This window comes from Callospermophilus lateralis, chromosome 7 (genome assembly GCF_048772815.1).
Source record: "Callospermophilus lateralis isolate mCalLat2 chromosome 7, mCalLat2.hap1, whole genome shotgun sequence".
NCBI classification, from domain to species: Eukaryota; Metazoa; Chordata; class Mammalia; order Rodentia; family Sciuridae; genus Callospermophilus; species Callospermophilus lateralis.
This window is the reverse complement of record NC_135311.1, coordinates 108,581,280-108,599,047: the sequence shown is the minus strand read 5'-3', so window position 1 is coordinate 108,599,047 and position 17,768 is coordinate 108,581,280. Positions and strand designations below refer to the sequence as shown.

The following is a 17,768-nucleotide window of genomic DNA, read 5'->3' as shown; positions in this document are numbered from 1 at the left end:
AGAACTCTGTTATTCAGGACTATAAGTAACTAGATTTCTGTCATACAAAGGCATTGAAGTTTTTCTCACTTTTTATAGCAGCAGTAAGAAACTCATAGATGGACAGACAAGCAGCACAAGTAAGCTAAAGGAACAGACAAGGAAATGGATATGCAGGTTATCAGGGGACAAAGATATAGGCAGGTGGGAGACACATAGAAAAAAAGCAGGTAGGGAGCCTAGAGTTAGATGAGACAAAGAGGCAGGAGAGCAGGCAAGTGGGAAAAAGGGCAGGTGGAAAGATGGAAAGCAGTTTTGGGGCAATAGAAGGTGCACAGGAACAGGTGACAGAAACTCAAAATTTCAAGCAGCTGGCCCAAAGATGACTTCTCTTCCACCAGAATTATTGGAGCTTCCTGAGATGCAGGTAGATTCCATTTTTGGACTTCAACACAATTAGTGCCACGGGTACAGGAATCCTGGTGGGATCTGGCAGGAGCTCAAAACGAAGTAGAGTCAGGGCCACGGCCACTTACAGCTCATTCATGGCAAATTGTTTCCCAATACAGTTCCTTAACCAGGCAAGGACAAAGAAAGTGGTCTCAGGCCCCACTCTGAGCTGGGGAGGTCTTGAGTCCTGAGCTCCTGATAAGAACGAAGTATTCACAAATCTCCTTTAATTAGAGGTGGCATACACCTCTGCTTCTAGCCTGGATTCACACTCTCCTGCCCTTTGACAAGGCCCTACTCATCTATGGAAAGCTCTGACCCCACTTCTATATTCATGGACATGAAATCTCTGCTAAGGTAAGGTAAGGCTAACACACTGAACAATCAAGTCTAATAACACTTTCCATTTTAAGAATAAGTCATTAGCTAGTTGAGTCTCTCTACTGATGGTTTCTGGTTCATCCGTGTGGTTATCACTGGTCTGGACTGCATGGGAATGTGTGGACCACACTCCCTGGGATCATATCTCTGGTGTCAAAGGATTCTGATGGCAGAATAAGATGTCAGAGTCATCTTATTAGGACCTTGTGCTGGGGATCTGTAAGCTCTGACCCCATCTGCCTACCACCCAGTGGTCAGGCTTCAGCCTCCCCTCACACCCTTGGTCCACCAGCATCTCTAGACTTCTACTCCAGAAATATCCCTCTTGCCATCTTCAGTTTCTTCTTCCTGCCTTCACTGGTCTCCCTGACTCCCCTCTCTCCTTACTCCCATGCCCTCCACCAGTAAGGGCAATATCCAAAGCCTCACCTCCCTGCACACCCTCTGTGGGCTACTGCCTCACCCACCTCTCACCTGTCCAGCCCCACTTCCTGCTTCAGCTCATATTCTTAAGGTTGCTGAGGATGTCCTCCTTCTACTCTGCCTGAATATCCTCAAGGCTCAGGACAATGGCCAGCTGACCCTTAACTCTCTCCTGGCTGTCCTTCTCTCTTCCAAGCCGCCAAGCTACCATTAGAGTTTTTATTCAAGTAGCCACCACAATCTATGGCTTCCAACAGTACCAGGGACAAAGAAACTTGCATCAATGTTCAATGAGTGATAAGAAAGTGAAAAAATTATGGAAATAGTGATGTCTATCTCAATTGTAAGTGTCTGAACCAAGAGCAGAAACCTGCCTCAGAGCACAGGACTTGACACAGAGAAATATATTTTTTAATACATTTATATTTGACTCAGATATGTTGAACTACAAAAATAAAATTAAATGCAATGGAACACAGAATGTAAACCTTTCTACCTAAAAATTGAGCTACTTAATGCTGTCCTGCTCTACAACATCAGTGTCATGATTTGTAGCTAGTTACTAATTCCAGGATAAATTTTATCTGAGAAATATGATTTCTCCATGGACAGTCTTAATGCCTGTTCTTCAAAACTTGACTACGCTTGTAACATTCACAGAATTTTTGACCCAGAAAAACCTTTCTATTAATTCTTTAGTAGGTTTTATGTCAATGTGTATGTCAAAGGCTGATTCCCATAACATTGCTGGGTTTTCACCGCAGCCCCTATGGTGTGGGACTCTCCAGCTCAACAGCTACTTCAGGTGAGTTTGTGAGTGTACATGATAATATGTGCTTTGTGTCAAGTTAGCAGTGAGTTTTCTCTCAGAGGCATTTAGCTTCTTCATCCTATACCATGAACTATGGGTAGAGATCATTCACTACATGTAGAGTTTTGATGACTGGCCAAATAGAAACTGAATGTGACAATTAATATGAGACCACAAACTGGAGATCAGACGCCCAAACTGCATAAAATCACAATCATTGTTATCCACCCTTCTACAACAGGCTGCAAACTTTACACAGATGGTTTTACAGTGAGAACAACGAGGTTTTTATGATTCTAAATAGTAGGAAATATTTCAAAATTCTTCAGTGGCCACTGAGGAGTTAAGCAGAAAATGGGATGATCTCATACAAATGTGAGAAGAAAAAGAAATCCACCTCTTAAAACTTTACAATTGAGGAAAACAAACACCCAAAGGATAGTTTGCATATGGAAATCTGATTCTAAAAATTCATTCTCCAAAATGAATAAAACACCAAGATAAAATGACACTTGGGCTAAAACTTCTGGGTATTTTGGTGGTGGGCCATTGGAAAGAGCAGTTGGTCAAACTCTCCACAGTGTGTCCTGTCTTTGGGGCACAGACACAGACGCACGACACCTTCTACCCACAAAAAACAAACAACAAGGGCCTCCATGAAGAAGCCACATAGAAAACTAGGGGATCACAAACATTGGGTATGTGTCAGAGAATTCCTGTTCTCCCCACCCCTTTGCCACTTAGAGGACATCTCACCTTGATCCTCCTGAGAAGGGCAGGAAGGAGTGGCTGTGTCGAGAAGATCCAGGTGCAAATCGAGAAGGATCAAACACCTGCAGAGAGAGCAGCAGGGCCAGGACAAATTGGGGTCAAGTCCCTGCTTTCCAGCCACAGAGGGGACAGGACCCACAGAGGTGGAAGAAGGAGGATGTGTTGGTCTTAACAGATCATCCCCTTCCCCACCCCCACAAGGCCTCATACCTCTGGGTTTGGCCACACCTTTGGGTTGTGGTGAAGGCCATAGAAGGAGAGTGTGACCATGAAACCTGTGGGATGTTAGGAGACAGAAGAAAGATTATTTATGCCAGTGGCCCGGAACTCTGTCTCTGAAAAACAGCAGGACACCTGCACACATGAGTTGTATGCATCCCAGATATCATCACTTTGAGCAGGATGGTTTTACCACAGGAAGGTAGCGTTGGCATGGCAAAGCATCTGAGTGAAGGTGAGGAACAGAAAACTGTGAGCCCAGGAATAAGACCAAGAAAGTATCCGAGACTCATTGCTTACACTAAATGAATACTATCCATCTAGTATCTTCCATGAAACAGTGGAAAGTATGCATGAACTCACCCGACCCTCACAAGCACCCTTCAGAATACACAGGTTTACACCCATTTTCTTATGAGATACTGGAGTTTCAGTGAGGTTGCTTAACTTTTTCATATTCACACAGCTGGCATGTAGCAGAGCAAGGATCAGACTCAATGCTGGGTGAGCCAATGGGTGGCTTCCTAACAGGGTAGAAATATTAGCTTCTCTTTTCTATCAACCACAAAATCCTTAGATTCTGGGCCACATTGACTTGTAACATGGGTTTTCATGATCTCCTTCATTTGCCTTGAGGCATTAAAAAAAAAATAAAAACCACAACTCATTGACCCTGTATGATTATCTCTCTACCCTGCTCTTCTCAAGTACTGATAATCATAAGGATAATATCTGAAGGTTGATATTGAATCCATAAGTTGGCATTTTTTAGTTGAGATTTTTCTGATTTCAAGCTCTCTGTCCAGCATTTCATAAGAGTCATCCAAATTTCAGAGTAACTATCTTTTCTTTTTTTAAACTTTTTTTTGAGAATTTTAATATTTATTTTTTAGTTTCTGCAGACACAACATCTTTGTTTGTATGTGGTGCTGAGGATCGAACCCGGGCCGCAGGCATGCCAGGCGAGCGCGCTACCACTTGAGCCACATCCCCAGCCCTGAGTAACTATCTGTTCTACAAAGGAAGAAAGGGAGGCTGAGAGAGGCTCATTAAATCTAAAGAACATGTGGATCTTTGGTCCACCTTTCCCTAAGGAGAGATTAGGGAAGTATAGAAAGGTCATACCTTTGGGTAAGGAGCGTCCATCAGGGAAAGTGATAGGTTTGCTGAGATCTCTGCTCACACTTGCTACTGGTGGGTAGATCCTCAGGGCCTCCTTGATGCACATGGTGGTTTAGGGTATCTGGTCCAGGTGGTCCCTGAAGTAAAGGCCATCCTGAGGGGCAGGCAGGGCCCAGGAAGACCAGCACCTTGTCCCTACCAGAGGCAGGGCTCTCCCACCTCTTGAGCTCTCACTCACCAGGTGATGGAGGCTCCATCCCCCAGGAGGCTCTGGACCTCCTCCCTGCACTTCTTCTGATGCTCAGGGTGTGTGGCCAGAGCATAGAAGATCCAGCAGATACCACTGGCTGTGGTGTCATGGCCCTCAAACATGAAGGTGTCCACCTCGGCACGCAGGTCCTCATCAGACAGGCTGCTCCCATTCTCCATCTGGGGAGGCCATGGATGAGAGAGCAGGGTTTATCCCTCCCTTTCCTAGGCAAAGCATCTAGTTTTTCCACCCCTCACATACTCACTTTGGCACACAGAAGGATGTCCAAGAAATCCAAGCGCCTCTTCTTCCTGATCTTATCCAGCTCTCCCTCATTCTGCAGCTGAGCCTTCCTTTGCCTGATCACTTGATCTGTCCCAGGATAAGAATTACCAGGTAGAAAACACAGCTACAGCAACCCCTAATAAGCCATTTTACCCCTATGACAATCTGGGTGTCCTGTGGAGCTCAGGATACACAGGTGAGTGGGTGTGTGGGAGTCTAGCACCATCTGATGCAGGCCAGGCCTGCTGTCAAGCTGGATCAACTTCTCCTGCAGTTCACTGTGCTGAAGACTTGGAAGTAGGAAGGGGAGTCTATATCCACCATGATGCTGTCTGCCTTGGACCACAAGGAAGTGACCATATCCTGCTGCCCGGGTCCACTCTGCCCCTTCAACTTTTGAAGAACTAACTCTCACAGTAATGGCCTGAGATTGTTGTTCCATGTGACTGCTTTTGATGGCTATTAGGCAGTGGAATCTGAGTGTGAGCCTTGAGTGAGTGAATGAGAATGAAAGAGAGAGACTCACCAGCATCACTCTGACAGAATCAGCCATGATTCCCACGTAGGGCTTCAGGATGTCATAGTGGAAGGCTGGGGTCAACATCCGGCGGTGCTGGAACCATATCTCCCCATTCAATAGAAGCAAACCGTACCCTGGGCCATACATGGTTGTGTGCATGAGTGAGTGGACAATGGGAGGAGAGGAAGTCTGGGGACAATGTGGGAGAGACTGATGGTGGGACTCTTGGGGAAGAGACCCAGAGGGCAGAATGTCTTTGGACAAAGACAGTAATGACTGGCACTTTTCAGGAATATGAATTTCCCAGTTAGGCTGGTGTATCTGTTGTGATTATGACAGCTGCAAAGGAGATGTAGAAAGGGTTTGTGGGCCAGAGAAAGAGGTACCCAAGTCTATGTCAGGCTGAGACTGTTTGGAGGTACCTAGAAGGAGAGGTGGAAGGAGTGAGCCTCAGGAGGGCTTGAAGGAGGGGTGGGGTTCTGGATAGACTGAAAGACACTTCTCAGCCATTAGAGAAATGCAAATCCAAACTACTCTAAGATTTCATGTCACTCCAGTCAGAATGGCAGCTATTATGAAGACAAACAGCAATAAGTGTTGGTGAGGATGTGGGGAAAAAGGCACACTCATATATTGCTGGTGGGACTGAAAATTGCTGCAGCCAATATGGAAAGCAGTATGGAGATTTCTTGGAAAATTGGGAATGGAGCCACCATTTGACCCAGCTATCATATTCCTCAGTTTATCCAAAGGACTTAAAAGCAGCATACTACAGGGACACAGCCACATCAATGTTTATAGCACCACAATTCACAATAGCTAAACTGTGGAACCAGACTAGATGCCCTTCAGTAGATGAGTGGATAAAAAAAATGTGGCATTTATACACAGTGGAAAGTACTCAACAATAAAAAAGAATAAAATCATGGCATTTGCAGGTAAATGGATGGTGTTGGAGAAGATAATGCTAAGTAAAGTAGCCAATCCCAAACAAATGCCAAATGTTTTCTCTGATATAAGGAGGCTGACTCATAGTGGGGTAGGGAGGGGGAGCATGTAGGAATAGATGAACTCTAGATAGGACAGAGGGTGGGAGGGAAAGGAAGGGGGCATAGGGTTAGAATTGATGGTGGAATGTGATGGTTATCATTATCTAAAGATACATGTATGAAGACAGGAATTGGTGTGAAAGTACTTTATATACAACTAGAGATATGAAAAATTGTGCTCTATATGTGAAATATGAATTTTAATGCATTTTGATGTCATATAAATTTTTAAAACACTAATTTAAAAAAGAAATGAGACTTCATTTAGTGGCAATCATGGTAGTGACCCATCAAATCTTGTTCTGTGTGAGTCAGAGAGAGAGAGATTTTGCCAACCCTAATTTCAGAGTGCCCACTTTCAGATGTACATACCAATCCAGGGAGCCACAATTCTGTATGTATTATGAGCTTTTGGATCTGAAAAGTAAGTAATGGGATTAATTTCAAGAAGGAGACAAATAATGAAGACCCAGGGCCACTGTGGTTGTGGCCATGCACTGTTATGAGTGCCTGATGACTGTCAATTGGCATTTGGTTCCATGTCACCTCCCACTTCCTCTCATCCCATTCTGTCTCTGTTACAACAGCTAAAGGGCTCAGGAAGACATGGACAAGAAGGACTGCAATGAGAAGCTGGCAAGGAACATAGGACATGTTCTCAATGACAAAGAATATGACTGAGCCTTGGGGTGTTCTCACAATGAGTGATGGCTTAGTTAGCCCATTATTAAGTAGGGGGAGATTAGAGGTTTCAAACCAAAGTTAATGTAGAGATGAAGAATGCTTTTTGGATATAGGCCAATACACCTAACAGATCAGACCAATATACCTAAGAAATCACCTCAAAAGATACAAGCTGATATTCCTAAGTGATCACCTCAATAGTTTTAAAAGAGACAGAAAAAAATGACATAAAAATCATCCCCCACCCTCCCTTCCTCTCTCTCCCTCCCTCCCTCTCCCTCCCTCTCCCACCCCAATAGGTGCCACTCACTTGCTGCCTCCCAACCTACTTCCTCCTTCTGCCACCGGAGCACCAGCCCTGCTCCGAGCTGCCCCTGGGGTCCCTTCCCCACCAACAGAGGAGCAGCTGATGTGGCCGCCAGCAGCACATTATCTCTTCCTCTTTCTATTCTCCCGCCCTCATGTCCTCAACATATGTGAAACCAAGTACTTTGCATGAATTAGGATACTGAGAAATGGGATGTATGAATAGTATATTACAGTTGTGTTGTATATTCTTTTTTTCTTCTATTTTTACATTTTTTATTTTTCTTAATATTTATGTCTGTTTGTTTTATGTACTCTACTGTCTTCCCACTTACTTCTCCACCCAAAATTACTTCCTCTCTCTTCTCCTGCTACTAACCTTCTTTAGATTCCTCTCTCACACTTTCTAAGATTCAATAATTCCATATCCTCATCTCCTACCTCCTCAGCATATCTTCCTAAATTTTACCCCCAGTTCTTTGTCTACCATCAAAAACTGTAAATACTTTTGCAAACCTAGTGTTCATATTGTAGAAAATAACTGAACTTCTGTATATTGTATATCAGTTACAATATACAATATACAATATTTTGTATATTGTAACCAAACTGTAAACCACTTAATAGCAACTATTTGGTTTAAGGTTGTATATTGTTTGCATTGAGATCTTTAACATTGTCCTTCCCCTCGAAAGAGAGGTATTAGAACCCTGTAGGGGCACTATAAGCCTATAGGGTAAAACGGCAACTCCTCGCATCTGCATTGTTAGAAGGGAAGACACCCAAACAATATGAAAAAATAAGGGAAGGAAGTGCCCCCAAACAAATCAAGATACTACATTATAAGAATCCATGGACAGCACAGCAGAGAAGGAGTTCAGAATGTATATAATTAAAATGTTCTGTGAATTAAAGGATGATATAAGAAAGCAAATACATACAGCAAAAAATCATTTCAATAAAGAGCTACATAAACAAATATGGGAAGCAAAATATTACTTCAATAGGGAGATAGAGGTTCTAAAAAACAATCAGAAATAATTCAAATGAAAGAAATAATAAATCAAATTAAAAGATCACTTAAAAGCATCACCAAAAGATTAGACCACGTGGAAGACAGGACCTCAGATAATGAAGACAAAATATATAATCTTGAAAAGAATGTAGACCATACAATGAAGATGGTAAGAAACTATGAGCAGAACATTCAAGAAATATGGGATAACATATAGACACCAAATTTAAGAGTTATTGGGATAGAGAAAGAAATAGAATTCCAAACCAAAGAAATGAACAATCTATTCAATGAAATAATATCAGAAAATTTTCCAAACATGAAGAATGAATTGTAAAATCAAATACAAGAGGCTTACAGGACACCAAATGTACAAAATCACAACAGATCCACACCAAGGAACATTATAATGAAAATGCTTAGCATACAGAATAAGGAGAGAATTTTAAAAGCCATGAGGGAAAGGAATCAGATTACACATAGCGGGAAACAAATTAGATTTTGAGAAGATTTCTCAACCCAGACCCTGAAAGCTAGAAGATCCTGGAACAACATATACCAAGCTCTGAAAGAAAATGGTTGCCAAACCAGAATCTTATATCCAGCAAAATTATGCTTAAAATTTGATGATGAAATAAAAAACTTGCATAATAAACAAAAGTTAAAAGAATTTACAACTAGAAAGCCTGCACTATGAAACATCCTAGGCAAAATATTACATGAAAAGAAAATGAAAAACAACAATGAAAATAAGCAGAGGGAGGTCTTACACTAAAGGAAAAACTAATCAAATGAGAAACCAAGTCAAGTTAAATACTAAAAACAAACAAAAATGGCTGGGAATATAAATCATGTCTCAGTAATAACTCTAAATGTTAATGGCCTAAACTCACCAAAAAAAAAAAAAAATAGACTATCACCTTCCACCATCCTTGCTATTCCCCTTCCCCTTCCTTTCCCTCCCACCCCTTTTTTCCTATCTAGAGGTAATCTTTCTCCCATGCTCTCCCTCCCTACACCACTTTGAGTCATGGTAAGAAAAAAAATAGACTAGCATATTAGATTTTTTTTAAAAAAGACCCAATAATATTCTGACTTCAAGAGACTCGTCTCATAGGAAAAGACATCGACAGACTGAAAGGTTGGGAAAAATCAGACCACTCACATGGACTGCAGAAACAAACAGGGGTTTCCAACCTCCCATCAAATAAAGTAGACTTCAAGCCAAAGTTAATAAAAAGGGATAAAGAAAGACATTTTATACTGCTCAAGGAAACCATACACCAACAAGACATAACAATTATAAATATATATGCTCTTTATACATTGTAGTGTTCACAGAACAGTAACACAAGTATTTTAATACATAATTAAATATTAAGATTAATAATTACTTTATACTATCAATATTTGTAAAATGTTTTGATTCTGTGATTACATCAAATATTTTTCAGTAATGCAAGATATAAATCCTACGGGAAACTCTGAATGGGGTGGGGCAACAAAATGTGAACAGAGTACTATATGCTTTGTTTTTCTGTAAATATGTAACTCTTTCTAAAAATAAAGGCTATTGATTAAAACAAACAAACAAACAAAAATATATATATATATATATGCTCCCCAAATTGGAGCATCTACATTAATCAAACAAACTCTTCTCAAGTTCAAGAGTCAAATATACCACAACACAATAATTCTGGGTAACTTTAACGCTCCTCGTTCACCTCTGGATGCATCTTCCAAACAAAAGCTAAACAAAGAAACTATAGAACTCAATAATACAATCAATAACTTATACTTAACTGACAAACTTAGAATATTTTATCCTTCAATGAGCAAATACACTTTCTTCTCAACAGCACATGGATCCTTCTCTAAAATAGACCATATATTATGCCACAAAGCAACACTTAGCAAATACAAAGAAATAGAGATAATACCCTGCATTCTATCAGATTACAATGGAATAAAAATAGAAATCAATGATAAAATAAAAATAGAAGCTACTCCAATACCTGGAGACTCAATAATATGCTATTGAATGAAAAATCAGTTGCAAAAGACATCAAAGAAGAGATTAAAAATTCTTAGAGGTAAATGAGAACATTGATACAACATATCAAAATCTCTGGGATACTATGAAAACAGTTCAGAGGAAAGTTCATTGCATGGAGCTCATTCCTTAAAAGAAGAAAAAGTCAACAAATAAATGATGTAACATTACATCTCAAAGTCCTAGAAAATGAAGAATAAATCAATACCAAAAGCAATAGAAGACAGAAAATAATTAAAATCAGAACTGAAATCAATGACATTGAAACAAAAGAAGCAATTCAAAAAGTTGACAAAACAAAAAGTTGGTTCTTTGAAAAAATAAAATTGATAAGCCCTTAGCCATGCTAATGAAGAGAGAAAGAGAGAAAACTCAAATTACTAACATCTGTGATGAAAAAGGAAATATCATGCTGGACACTACGGAAATACAAAAGATAATTAGAAATTATTTTGAAAATTTGTACTCCAATAAAATAGAGGCACTCACAAATTTCTTGAGTCTTATTATTTACCCAAACTGAATCAGGATGATATACACAATTTAAACAGATCAATTTCAAGCAATGAAATAGAAGACACTATCAGAAGCCTACCAATCTAGAAAATCCCAGGACCAGATGGATACACAGCTGAGTTCTATAAGACCTTTAAAGAAGAAATAATACCATAATCTTCAACTTATTTCATAAAATAGAGAGGGAGCACTTCCAAATTCATTCTATGAAGCCAATATCACCCTGATCCCCAAACCAGGCAAATACACATCAAAGGAAGAAAACTTCAGACTAATATCTCTAATGAACATAAATACAAAAATTCTGGCAAATCAAATACAAAAACATATCTAAAAGTTAATGCACCACCACCAAGTGGAATTTATTCCAGGGATGCAAAGTTGATTCAACATACGGAAATCAAAAAAATGTAATTCATCCCATCAATAGACTTAAAGATTAGAATCATAAGATCATCTTAAAAGATACAAAAAAAAGCATTTGACAAACTATAGTACCCCTTCATGTTTAGAACACTAGAAAAACTAGGGATAACAGGAACATATCTCAACATTGTGAAAGATATCCATGCTAAGCACAAGACCAACATCACTCTAAATGGAGAAAAATTGAAAGCATTCCCTCTAAAAACTGGAACACGACAGAGATGTCCTCTTTCACCACTTCTATTTAACATACTTTTGAAACTATAGCCAGAGCAATTAGACAGATGAAAGAAAATTAAAGGGATATATATGGATAGTAAAAGAAGAACTTAAATTATCACTATTTTCTGACAATATGATTCTATACCTAGAAGACCCAAAAAATTCCACCAGAAAACTTCTTGAACTAGTAAATGAATTCAGCAAAGTAGCAGGATATAAAATCAACACCCATAAATCAAAGGCATTTCTATATAATCAGTGACAAATCCTCATAAAGAGAAACTAGGAAAACCACCACACTAACAATAGCCTCAAAAAAATTAAATAGTTGGGAATCAACTTAATGAAAGAAGTGAAAGATCTCTACAATCAAAATTACAGAACACTAAAGAAAGAAATTAAAGAAGACCTTAGAAGATGGAAAGATCTCCCTTGTTCTTGGATAGGCAGAATTAATATTGTCAAAATAACTATACTTCCAAATGCACTATACAGATTCAATGAAATCCCAATCAAAATCCCAATGACATTCCTCATAGAAATAGAAAAGGCAATCATGAAATTCATCTGGAAAAATAAAAGACCAAGAATCCCAAAGCAATCCTTAGCAAGAATAGAGAAGCAGGTGACATCACTATTCCAGAGCCTTAAACTATACTACAGAGCAACAGTAACAAAGACAGCAAAGGGGTGGGAGGGAAAGGGAGGGGGATGGTGGTAGAAAGGATGGTGGAATGAGATAGACATCATTACCCTAAGTACATGTATGAAGACATGAATGTTGTGAATATATTTTGTATACAACCAGAGATATGAAAAATTGTGCTCTGTATGTGTAATATGAATTGTAATGCATTCTACTGTCATATATAACAAACTCGAATAAAAATAATTAATTAATTAATTAATTAATTTAAAAAACAAAAAGAAATAGAAAAGCAGTCATGAAATTTATCTGGAAAAATAAGAGACCCAGAATAGCTAAGTAAAGAGTAAAGCAGGTGGCATCACTATACCAGACCTTAAACTATACTACAGAGCAATAGTAACAAAAACAGCATGGTATTGGCATATTGGCACCAAAATAAAATGGTAGAACCAATGGTACAGATTAGAGGACACAGAGATAAACACACATAATTACATTATATTATATTAGACAAAGTCATCAAAAAATACATCAGAGAAAAGATAGCCTCTTCAACAAATGGTGCTGGAAAAACTGGAAATCCATATTCAACAAAATAAAATTAAGCCCCTATCTCTCACCATGCACAAAATTCAACTCAGAGTGGATCAAGAACCTTGGAATTAAACCAGAGACTCTGCACCTAATAGAAGGAAAACTAGGCCCAAATCTCCATCAGGTCAGATTAGGCCCTGACTTCCTTAATAAGACTCTTATAGAGCAAAAGTTAAAATCAAGAATCAATAAATGGAATGAATTCAAACTAAAAAGCTTCTTCTCAGCAAAAGAAACAATCAGTGAGGTGAATAGAGAGCCTACAGAATGGGAGCAAATTTTACTACACTTTTTACGTACATCAGATAGAGCACTAATCTCTAGGACATATAAAGAACTCAAAAATCTTAACACCAAAAAAAAAAAAAAAAAAAAACAAATAACTCAATGAATAAATGGGTCAAGGAACCAAACAGACACTTTTCAGAAGATGATATGTATATCAATCAACAAACATATGAACAAATGTTCAACCTCTCTAGCAATTAGAGAAATGCAAATCAAAACTACACTGAGATTTCATCTCATTCCAGTCAGAATGGCAGCTATTAAGAATATAAACAACAATAAGTGCTGGCGAGGATGTGGGGGGAAAGGCACACTCATACATTGCTGGTGGAACTGAAAATTGCTGCAGCCAATATGGAAAATAGATCACTCTCACCTAATCTCCCCAGAATCACCTTCATGTATTCAGGGTCATATGGAGATTCGTTGGAAAACTGGGAATGGAAACATCGTTTGACCCAGCTATCCCACTCCTTGGTCTGCACTCAAAGGACATAAAAACAGCATAATACAGGGACACAGCCACATCAATGTTAATAGCACATCAATGTGAATAGCTGCACAATTCACAATAGCTAAACTGTGAAACCAACCTAGATGCCCTTCATTAGATGAATGGATAAGAAACGGTGGTGTGTGTGTGTGTGTGTGTGTGTGTGTGTGTGTGTGTGTATGCAGTGAAATATTACTCAGCAATAAAAGAGAATAAAATCATGGCATTTGCAGGTAAATGGATGGAGATGGAGAATATAACGCCAAATGAAGTTAGCGAATTCCAAAAAACCAAATGCCGAATGTTTTCTCTGACATAAGGATGCAGATTCATAATGGGATTGGCGGGGACCATGGGAGGATTAGATGAACTCTAGATAGGACAAAGAATTAGGAGAGAATGGGAGGGACATGGGGGTAGGAAAGACACAGAAATAAGATGGACATCATTGTCGTAAGTCCATGTATGAAGACACGCATGGTGACTCTTCGTTGTGAACAACTAGAGATATGAAAAATTGACCTCCACATGTATAATGAGAATTGTACTGCATTCTGCTGTCATATATAACAAATCAGAATAAATTAAAGATAATAAAATAAATAAATAAATAGAAATTATCCCCCCAAACTGTTGTAAATGTCCACTATAAAGTATTATTGCCCATATGCTAGATGTATCCAGGGAGAATAGTAAGTAGATAATTCAGACATTTATTTATAAATGGCCACTTTTTTATGGACTTCCACAGACCCAGGTATGATCTCAAAAGAGAAAAACTGAACCTCCTGAGAGGGGTTCACTCTCACCTGATCTCCCCAGAATCACCTTCATGTATTCAGGGTCATAGATGAGGAAGCGCACTTTGCTGCCCCACAGCCATTGTGGGAAGGCACACGGGAACTCATTAACCCACTTCAGAATGTATTGTAGTTCCTGGACCTTCGGGATCTGATATCAGGGGAAAGACAATGCTTTAAAAATCATCTTTTATTTTGGGCTTAGGGACTGTAGTGAAGGGCAGCATAACCATCAGGACATATTTCTGCATCTTTCAGCAGAACTCAGGGTTTTGGAGCTGTTTCTGCTGACCTATGTGTGCTGTCTTCAAGACTTTTGCTGTGCCCAAGCTGGATCCTGGGGCCCTGGAGAATAGAGCTGTGTGCCTCAGCAGAGTTGTGGGGGTCAGAGCCTCAGCTGTCTGTGTGGACACCCTCCACCTCCTCTTGAGTGTGTTCAGAGCACAATCCCTAGCAGAGCTTCTCTCCCTGCTGCCCCTTATCATGCTCTGTGTGCTCCCTCAGGGCTGGAAGTGTAGGAAGTTGACCCCTCCCTCCACTGCCCTCAGGCTCTTCCTTTCTCTCCTTCCTCTGACTCTACACAAGGTGCCAGGCTCTGCTCTGGGCACTGAGGTTCAAGACAGTGTTGGTGTGCCCAAATCCCAAAGACCTCACATGCAAGGTGCGTTGAAGGAGAGATAAACAAATCTTATTTGGAGGTTAACACTAAAACCAGTCACCCTCACCAGCAAAAAAAAAAAAAAAATGTGCTGCCATTCCTGTATCTTATACCCATGACATACATTTGCCCCTCAAAACACACATTCTGGAAACATCCTCAGTTGGGGGCAAACCTATCCATTTGGTCCCCCCACCTGAGCAGAGGTAGCTGATTCCCTGTGTCCTGACACGTCCTGATATTCATGCCCTTTGTTATCCCAGAATGATCTCCTCAGGATAGTGACTCCATCATACTGATATCTGTGTTTCAGAGCAAACTCAGGACCAGCAAAGAGTATCCTAGTCTGTGAGTGGGGCAGGAAAGACTGTAGATGGCTGGTTCTGAGATGGAGGATCTTTGAGGGGTCTAGGTGTGCTTGGCCTTGAGAAGAAAAGACTCAGGAAGAACAAACAACAGTCCTCTAAAGTGCCAGGCTGCGAGGACAGATGTCAGATCTGCATGTGATAGAGTGAGTGACAGAGGTGAGTAACAGCAGGACAGGCTTCTTTTAAAGGAGTGAGCTCCTGGTGCCGGAAGGGGCCAAGCCTGAGAGGTAATCTGGGTGTTCCTCAGATGCCTAGAGCATGCAACAGGCTTTGTCCTGCCTGCAACAGGCTTTGTCCTGTGGACTTCCTGACCAGTCTTTGGACTGAAGTCTCCCTTCCCTCCTACTCCCCTTCCCATTTCTTCCTACCTTGTGGCCAAAGAACCAGTGGGATGGTGGAGATGGAAACTGCTGAAGGGCTCTGAGCAGCCATTGCCTGCGCAGGAGGAACTGGGCTGCCTTGAACAGCAGCAGAAGCAGGCTGAGCAGCGAGGCCACTTGGAGGAGCCCAGAGATGCTGCCCGGGAATCTGGTGAGGCTCAGTGAAGAGATGCTCATGGTGCAGAAGCTTCTGTATTACTCACTGTCCCCTTGTCACTGATTAAGTCTGGGAGGAACGTCCCACCCACTTGTGGTAGAGTGAACTGTGTGGGCAGGGCTTGATCTCAGTGTACAGAACTGATTAACCTGAAAGTTTCACCTTGGGAAACAGTGAGGTCAAAACCTTATCAGTGGACAGAGGCAATGGCCAGGCACACACCCATTTCCCCTTCTCCATACTGATGACATATTCTTGTCGGGCACCAACTATGTGCTAGGCTGCATGCTAATTGGTGAAGCAGAACAAACCTGAACCCAGACTTTGAGAATTTGCAGAGGTAATTAATCAAACATTCCATAGGTATGGCTGTGTTGTGAGAACCTATTGCCATTATTTATAATGAAAAATTTATTGTTACAAAGAGGTAAATTGAAGGCTTAGCACTGAACCTCATGACCTGCTTTGAAGACTTCTGGTGCAGAAATTTCCAGATCACTTGCTCTCCCTCACAGTCACTAAGATACCCTGACCAGCCCTGACTAAGTCTGGGATGATTGCTCCACCCACAGGTGGGAGAGAGCAGGGTGAGACAGAAATTGACCTGAGTCTAGCATTGATTAACCTGAAAGATCCACCTTGGGAAACAGTGAGGTCAAAGTTTTATCAGTTGATAGAGGCAAAGGCCATGCACAGACTCACTTTCCCTGCTCCTTATTGCACACAAATATGTGTTGAGTACCAACTATGGGCTAGGAAGTGGGTGGGTCAAGCTATGTAAAGAACACACATGAGGGGCTGGGGATGTGGCTCAAGCGGTAGCGCGCTCGTCTGGCATGCATGCGGCCCGGGTTCAATTCTCAGCACCACATACAAACAAAGATGTTGTGTCCGCCGAGAACTAAAATAAATAAATAAATATTAAAAAATTCTCTCTCTCCCTCTCTGTCTCTCTCTCACTCTCTCTTTAAAAAAAAAAAAAAAAAAAAAGAACACACATGAACTCCCACTTGAAGAAATTCCTAGCCTAATCCATCAAACATTCAGTTTGATGAAAAAATTATTATTCCAAAGATATAACGTGAGGTGCTCAGAGGAAAATGGTCAAAGAAAGTGGGTGGTGGGATTAGAATCCTTTCTTATTGGCAACCAAACTGAGCCCAACTGTTCAACTCCAGTGTGTGAGTCCCAGCTGCTTCAGAAATATTCCTGAGAGTCTCCATATGCTCCGTGCTGTTATATGATCCAGGTGACTACGCTCTGAGTGGAGCACTGGAGTGGGACTCAGGATAGTATCCTAGTCTGTGAGTGGGGCAGGAAAGACTGTAGAAGGCTGGTTCTGAGATGGAGGATCTAGCAACTTATCCTCTCTGAGTTCAGTGTCTTCCTTGTAAGAAGGCTATTAATCCTTTTCCCAGTTACTCTTGAGTGCAGCTCATTCTTTCAGTCTTTCAACAATTTCAAGAAAATTTCTCAACCTCACTGTCTTGTGAGTAAATGAAGAAAATGACATCAGTATAGGAAAGTGGGATAAAGCTGTAGTGGAGCAATGAAATGTCCACCAGGTGAGGAAAACACTAAGAAGAACAGGGTGTCAGGGAAGGAATAGGAGGCCACCTGAGGGTGGATGGCCTCTGGAAGATCAGTCTCCAACACACCATGGACAATTAGGGAAGGTTCACATCTTGAAGACCCTTACTCTCACTTCTCATAATTCTCCAAGATCAAACCAAACATGCAGGATTCAGAGAGTAAAGCACAAGGTACTTTAGGAAGAATCCAGGGGAAGCTGGCTCTCCCAGCAGCTGCAAGGTTCCTTCTGGCCTGACCCCTTCACTCATCCACATGGCTTTTTCCACCACCTCCTTCCTTGCCGGACATCATGACGGGTGATTC

The 17,768-nt window shown here is 40.8% G+C and overlaps 1 pseudogene; it reads right to left on the bottom strand.

The window, feature by feature from the left end:
* Window positions 1-382: 382 nt before the first annotated feature.
* LOC143404643 (cytochrome P450 4A5-like) lies at window positions 383-15,892 on the bottom strand (annotated as a pseudogene).
* Window positions 15,893-17,768: the final 1,876 nt, after the last annotated feature.